Here is a 14,712-nt window from a genome sequence, read left to right as displayed (position 1 = left end):
TAATCATCTGAATCAGTGAACTGAATAAAAGCAGATATGCATAGATGAACTTGAGGTAGAATATTGTTGCTTAGAGAGAAGGAAATGTGCAAGTTGAATAAAGAAATACTCAGATTCTTTGCCAGGAAGTTTCCCATGGGAATAAAGAGTTGGCTCTCCCTGTTGATCTTGCCATCCTCCTGCCTCAGAGCAGTTGCCTCTATGCCACCAGCTAATCCTGGAAGGCTGTAGATGCAGGAGATGCCGGTGTCTACAGAAAAATCAAAGCATCCTACAAAGTATCGCTAACATAAAAGCAAATGCCTCTTTGCCCAAGATGTTGAATTTTAAAATCATTGTTTCTTTTTGGGAACTCAAAGTGGAGTCACGGAACTTGCAGCTTTGAGTGACTTGGATGTGCTGCAGGCCTTGACCACCTCATCCCACTTATAATCATGCCTTTCCAGAGATTAAAGGAAAAGCAATTCCATTTGGAAAACTGGAAAAGGGAACAGGACACACAAGTGAATGAGTGTCTCCAGGTTCATCTAGTTGTGGTCTTTGAGGACATAAAACAAGAAAACCATCTATTCTTTTTATGTGGAGCCCAGTCACCAAAAGGTCTCAGGGCGGTGGATGGTCCACATCCCAAGTTCATGGCATGCTTCTTAATTAAGGACAAGTGAGTTTGCTGATGAAGATCCTCAAGGAATGGAGTTTCATATTTCACCACCTGAATTTCCATTTTCATCCAGAGGTTTCTCTTCTTACCCACTACAGAAACTTGGCTAACATTCTTTGAATCGAGTTACCTTTTACCTCTTTTCTATATACTATTCAGGAAGAGAAAAGATAATGCAGGAGGTCCGAGACTCCTGTCCTTAGCCTGTTTTCAAGGCTGGTCCCTGGCCAGCATCAGGGAACTTGGATTTGGGGTGCATTCCCTAGTAGTGGCTTCGTGTGCCCTAATTGCTTGGGTGAACAGGGTGGTTTATGCTGCACACCTGATTTCTCCAGGGAGTCTGGAGTTTGGGTACATGGTAAGCAGTGGGTGCCAAGGTGATGGGGCCTCGACGACCATCTTGGGCACTGAGTCTCTAGTGAGCTTCTTGGCCTATCACAATTCAATGCTGGAGGAATTAAGCAGTTCCTGGGGGACCGCACGAGAGGACTCTTGGAAGCCTATGCCTGATCTCCTTGGAGCCTCTTTCCCCAGGCTCATTTTCCCTTCACTACTTTTATTTTCGATCACTCTGTTGTAAGAAATCATCCCCCGACACTTGACAATGCTGAGTCCTCGAGTCCTGCTAGTGAAGCTTCCAACCCGGGGATGTTCCCAGGGACTGGGACACACGTGCTTTGGAGCCGTGGTCCCCCAGTTTGGCTGGTCAGAAGACTCACTGGTGCAGCTTTGTAGGCAAAAGCTCCCAGAGGCTCCCCAAGACCTGTGGACTCAGGTCCTGTATTTTTCAAAGCTCTCCAGATGTTTCTGCTAGGAAGCCAGATGGGAGGCCAGATGCCAAATACCTTGGTAGAAAAGAAGAAGCCTCATGAAACGATGTTTTCAGCGGGAAAAGATAATACAGTATGTCTACCACATGGAAGAAAAGAATCCAATTGAATATGATTATTGAATATGAATAATGTATAGAGCAGACAGAAAGCAAAATTTTTCCTTTGTCTCATTGAATCTTCCATGTTAGTGCCGAGACGGAACAGGAAAATGTCTATTTCTGATACGGCTGCAACATGACAAAAGGCATCAGGTGATAAATGTGGGATTGGAGAGTGAGGCAGAGTCTGGGCAGCAGCTCTTCCAGTGTTTGAGATGCTAAACCTCGACAGTCAGGCCAATAGAGTGAAACCTCTCAGAGGCAAACAAAAAATCAGATTCCCCGAAACCAGAGTTCTGCTGCTTCAGGCGGGGGGTGGGGGTGGGGGGTTACAGCTGGCTTGAACCATGCTTCCTAGGTCCCGGGTTCAACTCCAGCATCTCAATAAGACCGCTCAAAACAACAAAGGGAAGGGCTTGGCTTGAGACTGAGATCATCAGAGTGACATAAAAGGGACTCTCTACATCAGGTGACTTTCTCATTCTTGCGACTTCTTTCCAACTGACCCACCAGTTTATTCTGCATCTGAACCAAAGTCGAAAGGCTTTTGAATCTAGATTGCAGTGTGCATGTTACCTCGGGGGGCAAGACACTTGTTTAATTTCCAAATATTAGAAATCTTAAAGCTAGCTTTTAAGGTGAACCCTTTGATGGACAAATTTAACAAACAAATCAATGTGGATGAAATACAGAAATGCGGCGTGACTGATGGATTCAGAGTGGGTGGGTTTCCAGGAGAGATTTCTTTTGAGAGGAAGTAGGCAAATACATCCCTGATGGATTTTGCTTTTTCCATAACAAGTTATTGAACCAATTCACCAAAATATGTCTTGAAGAATCAAAAAGCTCTCATTCATAAATCAAATCCTATCTATGGAACAAAACAAAGGGAATGGGAGAGGATGACAGTAGAAAGTGATAAACACAAATATCACCAATAAAAGTTAGACGCAGAAGCCATGGCATTTGAAGCCACAAACCTTAGGATGCAATAATAAAGTGAATTTTCAGAATGTAAAGAAGTCCCCGGAGAAATTACCCATTTAAAAGAATATGAGATGTACCTTTTCTGGGTTTGTATATTGCTCCCATCCTAACAAAACATTCTAATCCATTTCACAGTAGGATTCAAAGGCAAATTCTCAACAAGGGAAATAGAACTTTGTTTTTTATCTACTCCTACAGTAATTTAATATAATTTATCAAGTTATTTCTTTTCCACAAAGAATTCAGTTGCATACCCTTTCACACTTATCCCAAAAGACTAATCCAGTTTAATTTAGTAGAGGAGCCCAGAAATGAGAGTCAGGAGACCTGGACTGTGCCATTAACTTAATCTCTATTTGCCTAAGTTTCCTAATATGTCAGATGGAACAAAAATATTTGTGTTTCCTACCTCACAGGTTTGTGGTAGGGCTGAAAATGAGATTATAAAAAATAAAGTATTTCGGAAATATTTGATGTAAGTCACACAAACGCATCCTGATTAGTTTGATACATGATTATACCTATATTACATGTCCCTAGAAAATGAGAAGTGGGAGGTAGCTGGGACAGCAGGAAATCCAACCAGCTCATGTGGCATATTGGTAGACAAGGGCCAGAGGCATCACAAGGTGAAACTCAGGGCACATGCAGCACTGGAAGCCCTATCCCAAGCCAGCACATTCTTCGCTGATCCTGTCACCTCCCCAGATGGTGCCACACGGGAAGCTGGTGCTCTGCCCCTGCAGAAGCAACAAGATGACAGCGTCTCAAAAGAACAGAAGGCCATGATCCCACGGAGATTTAACAGCATTACCTGCAGCCTCGGCGACCTTGCTCAATCTGCCAGGACTGTGTTATCCCCAGAAATGTAAGCCAGAGGTATTGCTGGAATCTTTGCTAGATCATTCTTCCTCAAAAAGGCCTTTTAAAGTCACTTTTAGCCTAGAGGACACAATTTTTCACCCCTTTGCTCTGAAAGTTCCTACAGGGGAGGTGACAAAAGCTGGCATAGAGAGAGAGACAGGGAGGGGGAGAGAGAGAGAGAGAGAGAGAGAGAGAAGGAAAAGAGGGAGGAAGGGAGGGAGGGAGAAAAGAAGGAAGAAAGACTTTGACCTGGCTAGTGGCTCTAAGAACATCCTGTTTCATTTCCGCCAAGGTGAAAGACCTCAGAACACCATCCCTCTCAGCACCACACAGTTGATTGTTTTAAAAACAGTTTTATATGTACACACAATGCCATCCCTGGCCATGAATTGTTTGCATTTTGAGAGAAAAGTTGTGTGTTCTGACACTATAAATGGTGGTAAAGGTATTTCAGATTATCTCCCATTTGCTTACCGTATTAACCCAGAGAGTACATAAAGGGCAATAAAGTTATATCTTTATCAGAAAAGCACCCTGTGCTTCGGTAGCATCGAGCTCTCACACGCTGTCATCTGCTCAAAGTTTTATAATGCTTTCCAAATAGAACACAGGCATAAAATAACTTTTATGCAGTTTTCTGGGGGAAATATTAAGAATAATCACCACGATGCAGTAGTCCATCAGTGGTTTTTCTCATTTTGCTTTTTCCCAGGTATTTCAGATAGACCTGATGTTACGAGTCGTATAAAAGAATGGTAGCCCGTGGTGCAAGATGCTAGTCAATAGCTACAATTTATTAAGTGCCAACCACACACCAGCTACCTCACCACCCTACATCTGTATAAGGTAAGTTTATATAGAAGCCTCCTTGCAGATGAGGGAACTGGTTCGCTGAGATCAAGTGGCTGGCTCAAGGTTGGACCATTGGGAAGTGGCAGAGCTGAAATTGGAACCTAGGTCTATGTGGCCTCCAGACCCATGCTCAGCCTCTACAACCTCCTGCCTCATTCTTAACAAGTTAGTAGAAGTCTCCAGAATCTAAGTTAGACAATTAATAGGAATGAAAGAAAAGCAAACAATAATAAGCACATGTCTCTGTTACCTTCCTGCTTTAGAAACGTGCACTGAGCTTTCCATTTTCAAAGCCACAAACTCAAAGGGCTGAGAAGCAAATTAACTGAGCCTGGAGGAGTTCGTGGAGTTCGCTGGAGCAGTTAGGAGCTAAGCTTTGGCCTGAGTCCACCTGGAGTGAAGCCCTGGCTCAGTCTGTTACTGCTTAATCGTGTGACCTGATTTCACCTCTTTGAACCTTATTTTTTTTTCTCTAAAACTAGAAAAACATCTTCATAGGCTGCAACGATTCACCTAGTGTAGTGCACACAGCAATTCCGTGTGTGAAACACCTAACAGAATTCCCAGCTTATTGTCACATGCTCAATAAACATTATCTCTTTTTTATTGGAACTTTTGCTGGGAGGTTGCTGTATAAAAATAAAAGACACATTATCAGTAAAACAAAACAGAACTCACAGTTTCTGGTTTAACAGGTTTTTGTTGGCACCTAATGGCTCTCCATCTCTTGATTTAAGAGAGCCTTAAAAACAAAGAGTGGGGAGCAAGCACTGCCTGGTTCCTATTCTCAAAAACAGATGCTCTCTTTCAGGCTCCGCCGGCACTAAAGTCAGACAGCCCAAAATAAAACCCGTGCTTTTTCCTGCTAGTTTAAGTAGGAAATTAGTACTGCTAAGACAGCAAAGAGTTCCTAGAATTTCTAATTAATATGTCAGTCTCTAGCCTGCCCATCCCACACTTTCTAATTTTGTACAATGAAATTTTAGACCTCCTTTACCTCATTCCCAAGCTCTTCTTAAAAAAAAAAAAAAAAAAAAAGTCCTAAAAAGCGTTGTTGAAAATAAAGTTGCAGCCTGGCCTCATGCAGGGCTGAAGGGGGAACCACCTCCAGGTGGATCTTCTACCCAAGGAAACTCTCCGATCTTTAGTCTCTTCAGCTATGGCTTAACCCAGGAGAAAATGCAGGGGGCCCCTTAGGAAAAACACACCTGTATTAGTTGGTTTTTCGTTACTATAATGCAATACCTGAGGCAGGATAACTCTCTAAAGGAAGGTTCTTTTAGTTCAGTTTAGGATATGAAAGTCCAAACAGTGTGGCTCTGGCTCAGTGTTGGAGGGTTGGTTTTCAGTACCTGCATCACAGCATGGTGGATGGCAGGGTGGGAGCGTATTCGAGAAGAGATGATATCTCAAAACAGGAAGGAGGAGAGCAATTCAGGGGTTGGGCTGGCTTGTATTACAAATTGCTGTCCTGAGAGCTCAGGAGTCCCATAAGAGCCACCTTAATGCCAAGGAGCTCTTACCAGGCTCCACGGCTCACAGATCCCACCTCCCAACACTGCACACTGAGAACCAAGCCTCCGACACACGAACCCTGGGGGACACACTGCAGCCGCATGCCAACCATATTAGTGTCAGAGGACATTCACCTCAGGATGCATCAAGACTGGGAGAGATTTGGGCACGGAGCGGGGAAGGGCAATGAGGTTACCAGCTACATCCAAGGCCAAGCTTTTTGTATTAAAAATTAAACCCCATAGTTTCCAACAAGCCAAACTAAAACAGGTCTTTTTTTTTTTTAAACACTCACTTTATTTATTTATTTTAAGAGAGAGGGAGAGAGAGAGAGAGAGAGAGAGAGAGAGAGAATTTTTTAATATTTATTTTTTTTTTTAGTTTTTAGCGGACACAACATCTTTGTTTGTATGTGGTGCTGAGGATCGAACCCGGGCCGCACGCATGCCAGGCGAGCGCACTACCGCTTGAGCCACATCCCCAGCCCTAAAACAGGTCTTTATAGGAGTTCCCACCAAGTATCACTCACAGGCCTGGGTCCTGATAGGGTTAGTTGTAGGCTGAATTTTCACTTCCCAGCAAGGCCTTCCTGTCTTCTCCAAACAGGTCACGTCTCCATGTCCCTAGCTGTCTCCATAGATGGCGTGTGCATGTGAGTCGATTAGAGAACCTCATGGACACTTTATGAGACACACAATGGAAAATGCTGGAATTAGATTCTTTGGTGGAGACAGACTTTGGGACCAAATACTTTTCAAGATTACAAATAATGAAGAGATACGACTACAATAAGAAAGTATCTCTTTCATAAAATCATTAATAAGATGAAAAGTACATGAAAAAAGGCCTTTACTGGTCTGTGTCCACATTTCCTCTTCTTATAAGGACACCATTCATACTGGCTCAGGGACCACCCCAATAACTTCCCTTTAATTTCATCACCGCTTCAAAGGCCTTGTCTCCAAATGCAGGCACATTCTGAGGTAGTGGCTGTTAGGACTTCAGCATATGAACGCCAGGCAGGAAACGAAGAGGGTTGGAAATGATTCACTTCAGCCCACAACACCGTGGGTAGCCCTGTGGATGCTGCCACATTGCAGAAACAAAGGAAAATACCTGAGCCCTCTGCTCTTTATCTGCCATCTCATTTCTTGCCCAGTTTTTCTCCAACTATTTTAGCTCTTATCCTGTCTCTTCCAAACTAAGGGAACCCTGTGGATCGCTTCCTTTTATGCTGTCTTCCTTGGAGGACAGCTGCAGTGACGAGGGGCCCTCACTGCTGATTCCCAGCGCCCATCCGTGGTGAAGAGCCTTTGTAACACCCTTTCCCCACTTCCTTTCCAGGAACTTCCCCAGCTGCAGAGGGTCTCCCTTACAAAGATTTAAAGCCCACAGAATCCCAAAGACCTCCCGAAAGGTACTAAAATGGAATAATCTTTCACAACTGGGGCAAAGGAAAGCCATTCACAGTTTAATGGCATTTACAGGTGGACAGCACTTTCTCAGCAGACACTCAACACCTAACCCAGCCAGGGCTACTGTCCTTAAACGGTGAAGAATGGACCTTGCCAGCTCACCTCGGAACAGGGACTTGGCCAGAGGGTATGGGGAGGCATGGGGGCTTGGTTTCTGTAATGGAAAAAGGGAGATTAGTTTTCCTTTTTAATTACCTTGTTATATGATAGAAGTCATAAGGTGAAAGAAAAGTATGAAAAGTTGTTTTTTTATATCCTTGACCTTCTGATAGCCTATGTGTTTTAGGGACAGATAACTTCCTAATGAGACTTTTTATAATAAAGCTTTCATTGCATTGAAAAATATTAACTTTTGCAGTTCTTCCGGGTAGATCAAACGGACCCTGCAGTTATAGTTACAATATCCTAAAGATTTAGCTTCTTGGTAATAATGGGTAAGAGCCTTAGCATTGCCACGGGCCAAAACTATATTATTTGAAATGAAACCTCTCATAAATATCCAACTACGAAGTCACTATCTATCAACTGCTGTTATATAAACAGGACAGAGCAAAATCTCCCATCTGCCAATATCAGAGCTGCCACAAAGAATGATTTAGTGTCCAGTCCTCACAAATTAAACAAGCTCTTGCTCTGTCAGCCAATTCTGGGAAGCCTAGTTTGGTTTGGGTAGCCACAGTGTAGGAGGGTCCCAGTAAGGAAGCCCGATAGGGCCAGGATTCTTCACTCATTTCCCTTTTGCCAAGAGTTTGGACCTCCCTTGGCCTTGGGAGCTTTCTTCTGGGTGGTCTGGGAGTAGCACCTGGTGGACTGTTTCTTGCTTCTGCTTTACCCTGGCTTTCTCCACACCCTCGTGGCAGAATCAAGCCCTGGACTTACAGTGCCAAAAGGGGACCTCGTGTCTCCCCCAGGATCTTCCTGGTGTTGCCCTTACTCCACTCTGAGCACCAGAAAGGCTGGTGAGAGGTGGGTGGGCCACACTTGCAGGTGCTCTGCTCTCAGCCTATGCAACCACCAGCAGAATGCACATCCAAGGGCAGGTGGGCTTACCGTCTGCCTTTCACATCTTCTGTTACAGGGCGAACTTGACAGTCAAATACGTGTGATAAACTGAACTCAAGTCGTGATTCTTCCCCCCGTCCCCCACCAAGTCTAAGACCTTGATTTTAGAAAACAAATGCAATAGTTGTCACTTATCTATTATGTTCCAAGCCCTCCCAGGGGATGCCTGAACCCACGAGCAGTACCAAGTTTTATATGTACTATTTTCCCCTATATGTACGTATCTATGGTGAAGTTTAATGTATGAGTTAGGCACAAAAATAAAATAGAAAGATTATACAACATACTACAATATATTGCATGTGAACGTGGTCTCTCTTTCTCCCCCAGCCCCTTTTTCTCTCTCTCCCCATTTGGTAATTTGGGCAAGCCGTTGACTGTGGGTAACTGAAACCACACAGAATGAAACCGCAGATAAAGAGGACTACTGTCATGGCAAATCAGAACCTGGAGCAGAGGGAGTACTGACCACAATCAAGGGGATCAATCTAGCCTCCTCCAAATAAAACGACTCGTTAGAATAAATGTGTCATTCACCTTTGCATCACTGACAAGAACAACTTAGAGGAGGAAAGATTTATTTTGGCTGTGGTCTCAGTCGTCCTGTTCATGGTCAGCTGACTACATTGGTGGGACCTGAGATAAAGCAGAACATCCTGGTGGGAGGGCAGGGCAGAGGGTAGATGCTCAGAAGCCTGGAGCTGAGAGAGAGTTCTGCTCACCAGAAACTAAATACAAACCCCAAAGGCACACTTCCAGGGACCTACTTCCTCCAGCCACGCCCTACTTGCCTAGGGTTGTCACTCAGTAAGTAGTCCTTTCAAATGAGTCACCCATCAAATGAATTAATCTGCTGTTAGTTTAGCTTTTTTTGTCACTATGACCAAAAGACCTGACACGAACAGTTAAATGGAAGGAAGTTCTTTGGAGCTCACTGTTTCAGAGGTCTCAGTCTATAGATGGCCAACTCCATATCCCTGGCCCCAGGTGAGGCCAAACAACAAGGCCAAGGGCATGGTGGAGGAAAGCAGCTCAGGAAGCAAAGTGAGCTCTGCTCACCAGGGCCAAAATATAACCCCAAAGGCAAGCCCCTGTGCTCCTATCTCTTCCAGTTACCCCAGTTGCCTACAGTTGCCAGCCAGTTAATCCAAGTCAGTGGATTAATGTTCTAATTGAGTTAAGGCTCTCATAACCCAATCATTTCACCTTGAAACTTCCTTGCATTTCCTCATATATGAGCTTTTGGGGGACACCTCATATTTATTTATTTATTTATTTGTTTGTTTGTTTGTTTGTTTATGTATTTATTTAGTTGTAGGTAGATACAATACCTTTATTTCACTTATTTATTATTATGTGGTGCTGAGGATCAAACCCAGGGCCTCATGTGTGCTTGGCGAGCGCTCTACCACTGAGCCACAACCCCAGCCCAATACCTCATATTTAAACCATAACATTTATTGGTTAGTTTACAAATCTCATAAACATTTCATCTTTGAACATTCCTGCATTAACACATGAGATTGTGGGGAGGGAAGTCACATCTAAATCATAACAATAATAGTAGCCAAGACGGACATCACTCTGGTGTCAGACCCTATCAAAAAGGTTTTTGTTACATTAACTCATAGAACCCTCATAATAACCGAAGCAATAAGAACTATTATTATCCTCATTTCAAGATGAGGAAATGGAGACCCAGGGAGGGTAAGCCACTTACCCATGTTCATGTGGCTAGTTCATGGCAGAGGTGTGATGCCAGTGGGCCATCTGGCTTCCAAATCCAGGGTGTAAATTATTTCCATGTGCATTATGTCAACTAATTTTCATCTCCCCTCCTGCCTCCCCAACTGGCAGCAAGGGAGTGGCCAGTGTGGTGGCCCCTCCCACTGGTTTGCCCTCCTTCACCTAGTTCTCTGCTAACCATTACCAAAACTTATCTGAACTCTGTGTCATTCCTTGGGCTGTCTAAGCCAACCTATTGGCTTGAGCCGTGTAATGGGTTACCGAAGGTAGGACAACTCATTCATTCTTTCAGAAAATATGTGTTGAGTTCCCACCATGCCTGAAGTACAGGGCCAGGAGCAGGAGACAGAGCATGTGCCGATCACCAAGGCCTTGCTATCAAGGGGAGGTAGACAATCGAAGACAAACACACCAATGATTTAAATAATTGCAGACCTTGATGTGTGCCATTAAGGAAATAAAGAGGACAAAGACAGGAAGGAATACTTCTTTAGTGTTCAAAATTTCAGGCACTGTGACAAATCACATAGAAAAGACTTTGGGCAAGAGTGACCTTTCTACTGGACCCGTAAATATACTAGCTTCTTTGTTAAAAAAAAAAAAAAATACAGCTCACCTCATCATTCCTAGCCTAGAATCCTTCAGCCTTCCTCTCCTTCTTCAGGATAAAGCACAGACCCTTCAGCATGACTCACAAGCCCTCCAAGGTCGACCTCCTGCGTACCTCCCAGACTCGATGTTGTGTCTTCCCTTCCCTCTACCTCCTGCACACTCAGCTCCAGCCATATTCAAGAAGAACCACAGGCTGACCTCTCCACAGGCTGCCTGCTCCCCATTTCCACATTTCATCTGGATCATCCCTGTTTATCTTTTAATACTCAGATCAGAGTTAATCCCCGCCCCCCAGAAGCCTTCCCTCGCTGAGACTCAGTGCTCCTCCTTGGTGATCCCTAAATTTTAGGGGCTGAATGATGTCCCCTAAAAATCCTATATTGAAGTCTTAATGCCCACGTCCTCAGCATATGACTGGATTTGGAGACAGAGCTGTTGAAGTGGTAATTAAGTTAGTGAGGTCATTAGGGTGGACCTTATAAGGAGAGCTAGACTTAGGTCCACTCAGAGAAATGGCCATGGGAAGACACAAGGAAAAGGCCCCATCTGTAAGCTAGGGAGAGAGGCCCAGAAGAAACCCTACTGAGACCTTGATCTAGCCTCCAAAATTGTGAGAAAATGAATTTCTGTTGGTTAAACCACCAGGTCCGTGGTACTTGGTTATTGAAGGCCTTGCCAATTAACACCCTAAGCATCCTGTGTAACCTTCAGCAATACACTTACTTCAGGAACCCAGCCTCAATTAACCACATCTTTTATATCTTGGCACCTCTGGTGATGGGCTCAGGGCGGGACCCGTGGTACACTCCATGGGTGTCTGCTGGGTGAATGGAGGGATGCTGAACACGTACTCTTCTCCTGCAGAGGGCGTCTTCCACACAACATCACTTCTGACAACCAGAAAGCAGATTGGAATAGTGTAACCGCGCCAGAAGAAGTGTAGCTCTATCCCAGGAGAGAGAAGAGGAAACCAGTAGTATGATTCCCTCTGCAGCAATCAGCATTTGGAAAAACAGAAGGTGACAGAGGCAGCCCCGAAGCACAGATCCGTGGTACCTCCTAGGTCTTTCAAGCACATTTAATTTTGCACATGGAAAATAATGGCATCATTATTTAATCCAAAATACAATAACAACAATAGATGGCTCATGAGGGTGCACAGGTCCCCTGCAGAGAATTTAATGTGCATGTTGCCTTTACCCACATATACAGCCCAGGCAGTGAGAATGGGGCCCATGCACGCTCTTGGCCTGCTAAGACAGACTGCTAAGATGCCCGTGTCTGATACAATAGCAAAAGGGAGAAAACAAAGAAAGCCCAAGGGAATAGCTGCAACTCCACTTAGGACTAATGCACGTCTTCATTTCAGTCCTCGGCAATAATCCAAAGAAATATCTGATACTGCTGAAAGACTGCTGTCATCCCCGGTAGATACTCATCAATTATTATTAAGTATCGCACGGTTCAGGTCAAGATATAATATGTCTGAGAAAAACCATGGCACCTCCTTTTAATCTTGCGTAGAAAACAATTAAAGTATATAAAGCACATTATTAAAATATGTAAAATTTATAATTTAATTATAAGATTGCATAGCTTTATGATCTAATAGTTCTGCTGTATTTTGCATATTAGTGAACAATTGCTTTCTTAAAGCACACAGTAGAATCATTTACTTGATGCCGGAGAATAAGTTAATTATGGATTCCCTGTATATGACTAATGGATTTAATAATCACTTTACTGTAGAATTAACTTATACTTCCCTGTGCTTATAGCACTAATGATGATATTCATAAAAGTTATATTTTTTAAAAAATGTAAGATTGGCACAAAAAGAGAAACCAATGTACAACTTGGTTTTAGAGCCAGCAGTTCTAAGTAGATAGTTCAGAGCCATCAAGGCCCTCTCGGTGCTCTGTAATAAATCACACACACCCTCTCCACCCCCCGCCAACCCTGCCTCCATTGGCTTTATTAAGGGAATTTATTTTATTTAAGGGAAGACGAAATGCTTGCCAGATGCATTTAGTGAAGCCTCTGATTTTTTAAGCCTCGGTTGTGGGTTACAAAGAGGATTCTTCACTTACATCTACTTCATGGTGCTCCAGGAAGCCCCACGTGTGCCAAGATCACATTGGGATGCCCCAGTCTGTCTGTTTCAGTCCCCTGAAGCCACTCACTTTTCTCCTTCAGTCAGAACAAACAACACGAGTGGAAGGAATAGCAGGAATGTTCTTTGTTTGAGGAGGAGAGTCCCTAGTACTGCCCCTCATATTGTCTTTCCCATCTTTTGCTCTTCTTCTCCATCTTCTCCTCCATCGCCACCATCACCAGTTCTGTCACTGTCATTATCACCATCATCATCATTATCATCACCTCCATCACCATCATCACCATCACCATCACCACCATCACCATCTGAATTCATTATCATCTGAATTCTTCTTCTTCATGCAATTGAGCAATTTTCTAGCATGGGGTGATATTGGGTGGGTCACTAAACCTCTTCAAACCTGTTTCCATAGCTCTTAAAAGGGAAATCTGCTTTTTTCCCTCTTACTCTGAACAAGCTCATCCACTGTCAAGACCTAAATATAGGCACTGTATTATTATAGTGCTCTTTCCTGTCCCAGGAAGCATCACCTGCCTTTCCATAAAATGCTGTTTCTCCAACAAAGATTTAAAAATCCTGGAAGAAACAAATTAAGGCTTACACTTTGATATATTGTATGGAGTTGTCCACAAAGCATATACTTCCCAAATACATGCTGATGATTTGAATTGAAAGAGTTTAAACTTCTTTTCTATGGAGCTGCCCATAGAACCCAGGTCCTCACAAAGGCTAGGCAAGCTCTCTATCACTGATCCACACCTCCAGCCCCAAAGAGAATACCCTCCTCTGGGACCTGATGGGTTTAGGTGGGAGACCTGTGGCTCCATCTCTGAATTCTTGAATCCTTATCTCCCTATCTCACACTGCTACTAATGGCTCCCAACAGAATGTTTCACCAAGAGGGCAAAGGTCACAGATGGTGATGGTGGGCCTCAAGGAGATGCCCTCTAACCCCAGCAGGGAGCAGATGCCCGGGGCACCATCTCCTTCCCACTGCTGGTTTCTCCAAATGAGAAATGATCTTTCCCTCCTGATTACCCTCCAGAGTAATATGAACTTCTTTATAAGATGCTGAATTGCTTTGACAAGAGAGAAATCCACAAAGTTCTGCCTTTGTTTTACTCATAACTTATAGAATATATTAGAGGGAATTTTTTAAACTAAATTTTCAAGATTTCACTCAAGTCCCCCCTATCTAATTAAAATGTAGCTGGTAAACAGGAGGCTGCTTGCATTAAGTGTTATGACTCCTTTTAATATTTAAACTTTTTCTTTCTTTTCTCAATGACCTTTATTTATAATATACACTCCCACCACAGCCCCACTCTGAGGACACAGTCCAGTCACTTTTACAGCAATCGCCATGATTTTTTTATAATACATTTATTTATAAAAAATACTCAGGGTACTTGGTGGAAATTATTTTTTTCATCAAAAATATATGTAACCCTTCAAATCCCTTCCCTAGCTTTATGCCCTTTTTCTCTTAATCTGTAACCGTTAGCTTCTGGCCTAAAACAAAGGGTGCATGCAGGTCCCCTGGGAATCATATTCGAAGGCGCATTCTGACCTCAACCTGGTTCTGCATTTCTAAGTCTCCCAGGTGAAGACGTAGATGCTGGTCCTGGGCCTCCTTGATGCAGCAAGAAGCTAAACTTCTGGTAGATCATCTGCAAGACAATCCCTCTTTAATTTTATGCCCAGAAAAATCATACTATACTTGCACAGTTTTGGAAGGCAAGAAGCAAATGTTTAGACTCAGCAGTTTCTTCTTTTGAAATATTAAAACTAATCTCCACTTTGCCTCCATTTCAGCCTCATATTTCCATCTTCTTTTCCAACATGTTCCACAAACAGAAAGCCAACTCAATGCATGGAGGTTTACGTGAGT

At 43.4% G+C, this 14,712-nt stretch overlaps 1 long non-coding RNA gene across 1 annotated transcript; it reads left to right on the top strand.

Annotated features, from left to right (window-relative positions):
• Positions 1 to 3,096: 3,096 nt before the first annotated feature.
• Positions 3,097 to 8,853, top strand: LOC125620417. The gene is made up of 3 exons (XR_007352076.1): positions 3,097 to 3,458; positions 4,156 to 4,289; positions 8,678 to 8,853. It is a non-coding gene; the product is annotated as an uncharacterized LOC125620417 (long non-coding RNA).
• The last annotated feature ends 5,859 nt before the right edge of the window (positions 8,854 to 14,712 follow it).

This window comes from Marmota marmota, unplaced genomic scaffold (genome assembly GCF_001458135.2).
Source record: "Marmota marmota marmota unplaced genomic scaffold, marMar, whole genome shotgun sequence".
Classification (NCBI taxonomy): domain Eukaryota; kingdom Metazoa; phylum Chordata; class Mammalia; order Rodentia; family Sciuridae; genus Marmota; species Marmota marmota.
The sequence above is the reverse complement of the archived record's forward strand: the minus strand, read 5'-3'. Positions and strand labels throughout refer to the sequence as shown.